Below are 10765 nucleotides of genomic sequence, written 5' to 3' on the forward strand. Positions count from 1 at the left end.
GCCCATACTAGTGTGCTTCCACTATCATTGTTTTATTTTTCCTCTGTAAGGGTATATAACTCAATCGAATAACAATGTAAGAGGGGAACACAAAAAAGGGAAAAGAACAGAGAGCAAACCCCATTCGAAACTAAAAAAATATAGCGAGAAAAATAGAGGGTGAGGGAAGAGAAGACTCACCGAGTACCAAGTTCACCGGAGGAAAGGAGGGGTCACTAGGTCTTCAATATTTCGAAAGGTATAAACGTAGATCTAGGGTCATTGGTTTAGTTTTTTTTGTTAATATAGTGTTGGATCTGGGTAAAGGGCGAGGAGAAGAGTGTTTGGGGTCAGTTTCACTCTTCCGGCCACCGTGCACTCCCGTCGGCCCCCCGTGGGAGCCTCCGGCCACCGCGGTTGTGCTCTCTTCGTTAAGAGAGTTGAGAGAGTTATGAACTCTCTCTCTTCTCTCGTTTCAGCAGAGAAACAAATGAGAGAAGAAATGCTAAACAAAGCCCATTTTGGGCTTATATATCGAACACAAAACGGTGTCATTCTAGGGGGACCTTCTACGTGATTTCTGCGTGAGGGTTAACTACACTTTGAGTCCTTAGGGTCTTGTAATGTTATTATTAGACCATTAAATGAAATTCCATTTCATTTTATTTCGAGCATGTATGTTTCAATATTTATTATTTAACCACTAATTTCATGTGTTATATTTTTATGAATATTTGATTTTGGTCATGAGATTTGTAAATGTTTTATTTCAGCCACTGATGGTATTTGGTTTAATTATGCTTCGATCCTTTATGTTTTTGTTCATTTCACTTTGGTCCCTAATATTATTTTTGGTTTATTTGCACTTATAGTACATGTATTGTTTTATATTTTGTTTTTTATCTCTGGATTATTTCTATTTTTGTTATTTAGACCCTTAAGTTTCTGTTTTTATGGTTTTAGTAATTTAAGTTAATGTTTAGGCCATATCAGTCATTTAAATTCCTATTTGTACTATTTTAGTCCTTTGAGTTTATGCGTTTGCTATTTTGGTCCTTTGTAAGTTCAATTTTTTTTTGTGTTCATTTATATTTTGGTTTGCAATATTTATTTGTTTTCATTCCAGTCCCTTATGTATGTACATATTGTAAATATTATTATTATATGTTACAAATATTTTATGTTACATCGTATGTGTTTCTATTATATTTCCTTAAATATTAATGTTATTTTAATAGTTTCGAGAACGCGAATTGGTAGAACGGGCGTGGAAAGTATCACTTGATCGAAGTGGTACAATCTAATACGACGTTCGAATTAAATGGAACTCGAAATAAATCAATTTCATTTTTACTAATTAATTCATTTTTGTCGTACAATACGATGCATGTTTTTAAATGACAATTTATTTCACGCAAATGTCGATTTTAACTTATATTCGATTTGTATATTTATTAATGAGGGAATATTCTTTTATTGATAAGAAATAGTCGAGTTAGCTTTCCCGATGGAGGATTACTAATTTCGAGATTTCTTTTCGAGTTAAAGAATTTTCTGTAATTAATTCGAAGTAAATTAAACAATGTTCAATAAACGAATCATAATTTAACTTTATATTCGATTTGTAATTTCCACCATTATAACAATGTGTAAGCGATACAGTACTAATTTTGGGCGTTGTGGGGTGCTTACCTTTCCCCGAACGTAACCGACTCCCGAATCCATTTAAATGAATCTTTGGTAACGCAGACCAAATTTTGTCTTAAAAAATGATTTTTCTTAAAATTATTTTAAAAGACGTTTTTAGGTATTCGACCTACCTAACCCAAAGGTCGATGGCGACTCCCTTTTCCATTTTATTTCAATCAATTCAAAATCACCAAGTTTTCCAAATTAAAGTCGTAATCGTTTTAAAACCATAAATAATGGTTCCACCTAAAAATGGTTATGACAGCTTGGCGACTCCGCTGGGGAATTTTTTAGAGAGTCAGGCTATAGGTCGTTTACACGTTGTCGTTGTGGTGGAAATTATGAGTTCGAGTCTTTAGTTAACTTATGTTCCTTTTATTGAGTTTTTTAATTGCTTTATTTTTTAATTGTCATACTAACATTTTAATTTATGCTTTCAGCTCTGTCCAAGTTTTCGAGAGTTTTTACGTTTCCTTTTGAGTCAAAGGTAGGTACGTTCCTCCTCACACACATCACGTGCATTTACATGACATGAGCTCTAGACACGAGCTCTGAACCCTTTTAAGTGGGGGTGAAAGTGACGCCTTCGTGGGAATTTATTCTCCGTATGGGCCTAGCAAGTAACCTTCGGGATTCATATACCTTATGTCTTCGTGTGAATTTATTCTCCGTATGGGCATAAGGCAATGTATCCCCTCGAATTGAACTCGATCCGTTTAAGTCTATAATGGGTGAGGATTGAGGGTTGGCAGCCCAAGGGGGCACCGACATCAAGGATAATTCGAGTACATTTTTTTCTCGTTAGAGCCGAAACCATACATACAATGAACCGTAGAACGCTCAACATAGGTATAGTCATACCGAACCTCTGTCTGTCAGTATGTATCCAAATTAAGTATACACAAAGGAGGAGCATTTCTGAACCTTTATTTTTGCTTTAATTTTTTGAATAATAGTATGCGAACTAGATACCATGCGGTTAGGATTAATGTCTTGAAAATACATCTTTGTGGGTGGATAGAATGTATGGGTAGGAATGTTATCTATGCTCGGGTAGATATCATGATGGGTAGGTGTTATATTCATATTTGAATAACATTTTTATCTGTATCAATTATCTTACCTATACTAACTATTTTCCACTTCTTTTATTTGTGTACACTAACCTATTTTTTTCTTTTGTCTATGTCATATTTTGTAATTTTTGCATTACATTGCATCGTCATAACATAATGCAAGAGTGTTGATCAGCAAGGGGATATTCATGAGAAAATCTTCACAAGAAGAGATAAAAGTTTTCAATCAAACAATCACATACACATACACAAAGGGCTAAAAGAAGTTCAGAGTACAAGAATGAGACTTGCTCGAAGATTGTGCAACATTCGAGACTGAAGTAAGGATTCACTAATCCGATGAGTAATACAGTAGAGGAGTCTTATCTATAATCATCTCATCGCTTACCACTAAAGAGCAATGCACTGGCTTCAACACCGCTGAGGCATTAATGGAGTTAGTTTACAGAGCATTGAGGGGCATCAGTTCCGAATACGAAGATCCGAGACGAAGCAATGAGCTCGAAGATTGTGTAACATTCGAGACTAATATGATGATCCATATATCCGATGAGTAACCCAACAGTAGATTCTCATCTACGATCATATCATCTCTAGTTATCAAGGAGTGACGCACTGATTTCCGCACCGCTGGGGCATTAATAGAGTTACGATATATAATACTTGAGGGGCATTTTCAAGGACGAAGGTCTAAGATGAAGCGGCGATCCACTTCAGATTCAATATATAATTGAAGGCATTTGTATCTTTGTATTTTGCATATACATTTCATTTTTAAGCATTTCCACATAAACATGAAATTAATCTACGGAGGATTCGATGAAGTGGTCCTAACCACATTGAATAGAAGCAAAAAGCTAAAATCAATACAGTTGGAGCTTGTTCAGCTGGTTATAGGACTGAGCCTTCCATAATGATCTGAGAAAAAAGCCCCTATATCCCGAGGGCTACGATGTTAATCTCATGTACAGTCACCACATAGAAAACTCCAGACATTCCTCTAAGAACTAAGGAACTGAAGCGCAATATCTAGAACCTGATAAATTCAGGGGCATGGATAATCAAAGAAGAATGGGGGCATTGCATTTACCATTTTGTTGAAAACATTTTGATATTTCGATATAACAAATTAAGTTAAATGAATTTTAAGATTTTCCAAATGATTTTCTAAGTATATTCGATAGAATTATTCGAATATCAAAACATTACTCCAAATCTTTCAAAGATCATTTTTAATCCTTACTCAAAGTGTAAAATTAAGTTTTAAACTTAAAACAATTTCAAAATAATTTTACAAAGTATTTCGAACCATTTCAAAGCCAAAAATTCCAGATTGCTCAGAGGGAACCGATTCCCCCCCAAGGGGGTACCGATTCCCCCCTGAATGGTTTGGCTCCGAGAATTCCAGTATGCTCGGAGGGAACCGATTCCCCCCCAGGGGGTACCGATTCCCCCTTGTATAACGGTCGAAATATTTGAATTTTACACTTAGGGAACCGATTCCCCCCACGCTCCAAACTGTTTTATTAATTGTTTTCACACTAAAATGGCTATATTATTTTCTCTAATTATCCCCAACGTTCAGAATTGATTCAAGGTGTATTTAAGCAAGCTTAGAAGCCATTGATCAATAACAAGAAACATCAAGCAATTAGAATCAAGAGAGAATCAAAGAGAAAGCATCAAACCTCAAGTTTGAGCATTTCAAGCCTATTTTTCATTCAATATTCATTTTGCTTTCAAGAACACTCATTGTGCTCAATTGTATTTATCCTTGAGTGTTCTTTCTTTGTTCTAGAATTGTGCAAACATATTTGCCTTGTGAGGTTTTTCTTGTAAGTTTACAAATTTGAATTTTCTTTGAGAAAAGAGTGTTCTCAAGAATTGGGGTATATTCTTGAGGGAGTTGTAAGGTTATCTCTTTGGCCTCAAAAGAAAAACAAATTAGTGAATTTGTTGGAAAATCCTTAGTGTGGATAGCTAAAGTAGTGGACGTAGACTTTGGTTGATAAAGTCGAACCACTCTAAATCGTTGTGCAATTTCTTTCAATTTTCTGCAAAAGCTTCCACAAATTTTTTTATTGTCAATTCACCCCCTCTTGGCCGATTCAGTCAATCGATTAACCTAACAATTGGCATCAGAGCCTAACTCATTTGAAGGTTTAATCGCCTCTTGAGTCGATTCGGGAAGAGTTATATCGATAATCAAAGTCATCAATGGCCTCCGCTTCAAACTTCGACTCCGGTCTTTACTCGATGCCCGTCAACAAGCCTCCTTTCTTAAATGGAGCTAACTATGCCTATTGGAAGAATAGAATGATGTACTTCATTCAAGCAAGTGACATGGGAGCATGGAATGTTGTAGAAGAAGGATATATCAAATCTCTCACTCATCCAAGGTTGTGGAGTGAAGGAGAGACAAGAATGTTCTAGCTCAACTCCAAAGCCATCCATATCATTTTTTGTGCTCTTGGACCAGATGAATACGGAAGCGTTTCATCGTGTACAACCGCCAAAGAAATATGGGACAAACTTCAAGTCACTCATGAAGGTACCGATGAGGTAAAGAAATCTAAAATTAGTATTCTAACGCATAGCTATGAAAATTTCAGGATGAAACCAAATGAAGATATCAAAGCTATGACGGATAGATTTTCAACGATTGTCAATGGTCTCAAATCATATGGAGAGATCATTTCAAATGAAAAGCTTGTGAGGAAGTTAGTCTACTCCCTCCCAAAATCGTGGCAATCAAAGAAGACGACAATCATCGAGTCTAAGGACTTAACGTCCTTAACTCTTGAAGAGCTAATTGGGTCACTCCTCACTCATGAAATGATGCTCGAAGATGAGGTGGACCTCGACAAGATTGACGAGACACCAAATAAGAAGGAGAAGAAGAAAAACATTGGAGTTGCTCTCAAATCCACAAAAGATGAGAGTGATTGGAATAACGATGACGATGACGAGGAAATAGCATTGTTTGCCAAACGGTTCATAAAAATGATGAGACCTTATCAAGGAAGAAAATTCAAACGAAATGAAGGCCTCAAAAATGAACCGAAAGAGAAGGACCCAATCATTTGCTACGAATGCAAAAAGCCAGGGCATGTCAAATATGATTGCCCACAATTGAAGAAAAAGGGTCAATCAAAGAATAAGCACAAGGCTCATGTGGCTACATGGAGCGATGAAGAAAGTTCCGATGAAAAGGAACAAGAAGTAGCTAACTTGTGCTTAATGGTATTTAGGGAAGATTCTAAGGTAACCTCTAACTCATCCGATTTTGATGATTTATCCTATGATGAGTTATTAGAGGAATATAATGGGTTGGCTTCGGATTATGAGAAATTATTTTTAAAATATAAAAATGATGTTTCAAAATTGAAAAATGAAAACAAACTCATATCCAAAACCAACAACGATCTTGAAAGTAAAATCAAAGATTTGCAAATCAAACTAGAAGAGTTTGAAAAGAAAAATTTAGATTTGCAAAATTTACTTTCAAAGATCAATGATGATCATCAAAAGAAAATTGATGATCTTAAAACTTCTTTTGATAAAGTTGGAACAAAACATTTTGAAAAAGGTGGAAATTCAAAATCCAACTTTGTTAGAAAAAGTTTTAGAAACTACAATCATAGAGGTCCCCAAAGAACCTCTAATAGAAAAATCGTTAGAAGTATGTGGGTTCCTAAAGAACTCATTACTACTAAAGATAAAAATATCCTACACAAATGGATACCTAAGGGGACTAGGATTTTGGAAACTAATGAATATGGACCCAAAAGAATTTGGGTACCAAAAATAAAAAATTAATCTATGTTTGTAGGGAAAGGAGCATTGCTACAAGGCACGGGAAACAAATTCAAATTCATGGTACCTTGATAGTGGATGCTCAAGACACATGACCAGAGACAAAATCCGATTCATTGAGCTTAATGCCAAAAATGGAGGAGAAGTGACTTTTGGAGACAATTCAAAAGGTCACATTAAAGGTATTGGTACAATAGGTAATACCTCTTCCATACAAATTAAAAATGTTTTATATGTGAATGGATTAAAACATAATCTATTGAGTATTAGTCAATTATGCGATAAAGGATTCAATGTCTTATTTGAAATTAATGGTTGTAAAGTCATTGACATTGCATCTTATCGGATTATGATTGTTGGTCATAGAATAGGAAACATATACATGGTGCATTTAGATTCTTTTGATATGACTAATTTATGCCTAGTTGCTAAGGATGAACATGATAGTTGGTTATGGCATAGGAGACTAGGACATGCTAGTATGAGTGTTTTGCAACGGTTAATTCAAGGAGACCTAGTAAGAGGGTTGCCTAAGCTTAAATTTGATAATGATAAAATCTGTGATGCTTGTGCTAAAGGAAAATAAAAGCGAGTTTCTTTTAAATCCATTAATGATGTATCAACTAGTAGAGTTTTACAATTGATCCATTTAGATCTTTTTGGGCCAACTAGAACTACTAGCTTGGGTGGAAAACAATATGCATTTGTCTTGGTAGATGACTATTCTAGATATACTTGGGTTCTATTTTTAAGTAATAAAGATGAAGCATTAGAATAATTCATCACGTTTTCAAAAGTAATCCAAAATGAAAAAGGTTACTCTATAACTAGTGTTAGGAGTGATCATGGAACTGAATTTGAAAATCTTGGATTTACTGAATTTTGTAACTCTAACGGTATTAGCCATAATTTTCAGCACCTAGAATCCCTCAACAAAATGGAGTTGTTGAGAGAAAAAAATCAAACTTTAGAAGAAATGGCTAGAACCATGCTTTGTGAAAATAATTTGCCAAAATATTTTAGGGCGGAAGCCACAAATACCGCTTGTTATGTTATAAATCGAGTAATGATTAGGCCAATTTTAAAGAAAACTCCATATGAATTTTTCAAAAAAAAAAGCCTAACATTAGTTATTTTCATCCTTTTTGATGTAAATGTTTTGTTTTAAACAACTGTAAAGAAAACATTGGCAAATTTGATGCTAAAAGTGATGAAGGAATTTTTTTGGGTTATTCCTTAAATTCTAAAGCCTATCGTGTATTTAATAAAAGAACTTTAGTTGTAGAAGAGTCTATACATGTTGTTTTCGATGATAATCCCCTTCCGATGAAGGATTCTTGTGTGAATGATGATGTATGTGTTATAAATACAAATGACGTTAGACATGACGTTGGAGAACCATCATCAAAGGAAGAAACGAAAAATGAGGAAACTCATGATCCTCTTGAGAATCCAATCATTGAAGAAAGGGAAGTATCTTATCCAAGAGAGTACAACTATGTTAAGGATGGTGAAATTATAGGTGATCCATCAAAAGGGGTAACAACTCGATCTTCTCTTAGAAATATTTGTAATTATGTTGCATTTATCTCATGCATAGAGCCTAAGAATATTAAAGAAGCATTAAATGATGAACATTGGATTATGGCTATGCAAGAAGAGTTAAATCAATTTGAGAGAAGTAAAGTATGGACATTAGTTGAAAGGCCTAGTAATAAATCTACTGTAGGTACTAGATGGGTATTTAGGAATAAGCTTGATGAGAGTGGTAATATAGTGAGAAACAAGGCTAGACTTGTTGCTCAAGGGTATACTCAAGAAGAGGGCATAGACTATGATGAAACATACGCTAACGTAGCTAGGATGGAAGCAATTAGAATGTTATTAGCATTTGCATGTTTCAATGAATTTAAATTATATCAAATGGATGTTAAAAGTGCATTTTTAAATGGTTTTATAAAAGAATAAGTGTATGTGGAACAACCTCCAGGTTTTGAAGATTCAAATTTTCCGGATCATGTTTTAAAATTGACAAAAGCTCTTTATGGTTTAAAGCAAGCTCCTAGAGCTTGGTATGAAAGATTGTCAAATTTTTTAATTGAAAAAGGTTTTTCAAAGGGAAGGTTGACACTACATTGTTTTTGAAGCATAAAGGTAAAGATTTATTAGTAGTTCAAATTTATGTTGATGATATAATATTTGGTTCTACTAATGATGTTCTTTGCTAAGAATTTTCTAAGCTAATGCAAAGTAAGTTTGAGATGAGCATGATGGGGGAGCTCTCATTTTTCTAGGGACTCCAAATCAAGCAAAGAAAAGATGGCATCTTCATCAATCAAGCTAAGTACGTCAAAGATATGCTCAAGAAGTTTGGACTGGAAAATGGGAAACCTCATGACACTCCAATGAGCTCTTCAACAAAGCTTGACTTAGATGAAGGAGGTAAATGTGTATATGTTAAATTATATAGGCCAATGATTGGATCTCTACTTTATCTAACTGCAAGTAGACTGGATATTATGTTTAGTGTTTGCTTATGTGCTAGATTTCAATCATGTCCTAAGGAATCACATTTACTAGCTGTTAAGAGAATCTTTAGATACCTTAAAGACACTCCCAGTTTAGGACTTTGGTAACCTAGAGACTCTAGCTTTAGCTTGCATGCTTTTTCTGATGCGGATTATGGAGGATGCAAATTAGATAGGAAAAGCACATCCGGTACTTGCCAATTCCTTGGAAATATGCTAATTTCTTGGTTTTCAAAGAAACAAAATTGTGTTGCATTATCTACCACTGAAGCCGAATACATTTCAGCTGGTAGTTGCTGTGCACAAGTGTTATGGATGAAATAACAACTTTTTGATTATGGAATTGAAGTAGGTACCATTCCTATCAAGTGTGACAATACTAGTGCTATTTTTCTCACTAAAAATCCCATCCAACACTCTAGAACTAAGCACATTGAAATAAAACATCACTTCATTAGAGACCATGTCACTAAGGAAGATGTAGTTCTAGAATTTGTTGATACTTTGCACCAATTAGCGGATATCTTTACAAAACCTTTAGACAAGGAACGATTTTGGACACTTAGGAGAGAATTAGGTTTGACCAATCTATCTTCACTGAGTGTTTAAAATAATTTTAGCACTTTTAATAATAAATGAAAAATGCTTATAATAGTAATTTTTGATTGCATTCATTGCTATTAGTTAGGGGGAGTTTATGATTCTTGATGAAAAATTAATTTTATGTTCAAATATCGTTTAAAGATTAATTGAATTGTTTGAACATGATTAATTTTCAATATATGAGTTGCCAATACCACTAGAGGAAATTAATTTAGCATTTTGGTGTTTAAAATCGGATTTTAGCATTTTGGTGCAGAGGGAATCGATCCCCCCTTGAGGGAACCGATTCCCCCTTTGAAGGGGAACCGATTCCCACCACAGGGGAATCAATACCCCCTGGGGTTCTGGTTAAACACGGGTAGAACCCTTATTTTTGTTTAAAACCCTCTATTTTCTTCCTTCCACCGTTTCTCTCCCTCTAAGCACTCAAATCTCCATTTTTGCCTCAAATCAACGTTTTTAATCGAAATTCACTTCAAATATCATCCTCTAAACCTGTTGGAATCATCAAAAACGTGCAAACTTCATCTAATCTCACTCAAATCCGAAATCATTCAAGGTATTTTTCCAAAACTTCTTTTTTTTTATCAATTTATGAACATAAACTAGTTTTAATTAGTTCTAGTTTGAATTTTAGATCGGGCATTGATTATTTAGTGATTAGAAACTAGATATTACAACTAATTTCATCAAAAACACAAGAATTTTCCTAAATTTTCTAAATTTTTGAAATAAAAAAAGAAATAAAAAAAAATTTATTTTCAAATTATTGTGTTTTGATTAAATTATGTTGTTGTTATGAAAACTATACATATATTGTTTCTCAAAACCATATTTTTCAAAAGTTTTTCAAAAACTTTGCCCATTAGGATTGATTTAGAGAACCTTGAAATATTGAGGACTCAATTGAGTTTTGGGATTGATTGAATTGCATACATGTGTTTTCTAAATTGCAGGTTATTAATTCTATTCCGATTTCCTAAACCATGTCCAATCCTAAACGTGCTAGGTCATCATCTAGTCATTCACACCGTGAACCAAATCCACCTCCAAATCCTCCTCCTATTCCAATTT

This window comes from Hibiscus syriacus, unplaced genomic scaffold (genome assembly GCF_006381635.1).
Source record: "Hibiscus syriacus cultivar Baekdansim isolate YM2019G1 unplaced genomic scaffold, ASM638163v2 tig00110548_pilon, whole genome shotgun sequence".
In the NCBI taxonomy this organism is placed as follows: Eukaryota; Viridiplantae; Streptophyta; class Magnoliopsida; order Malvales; family Malvaceae; genus Hibiscus; species Hibiscus syriacus.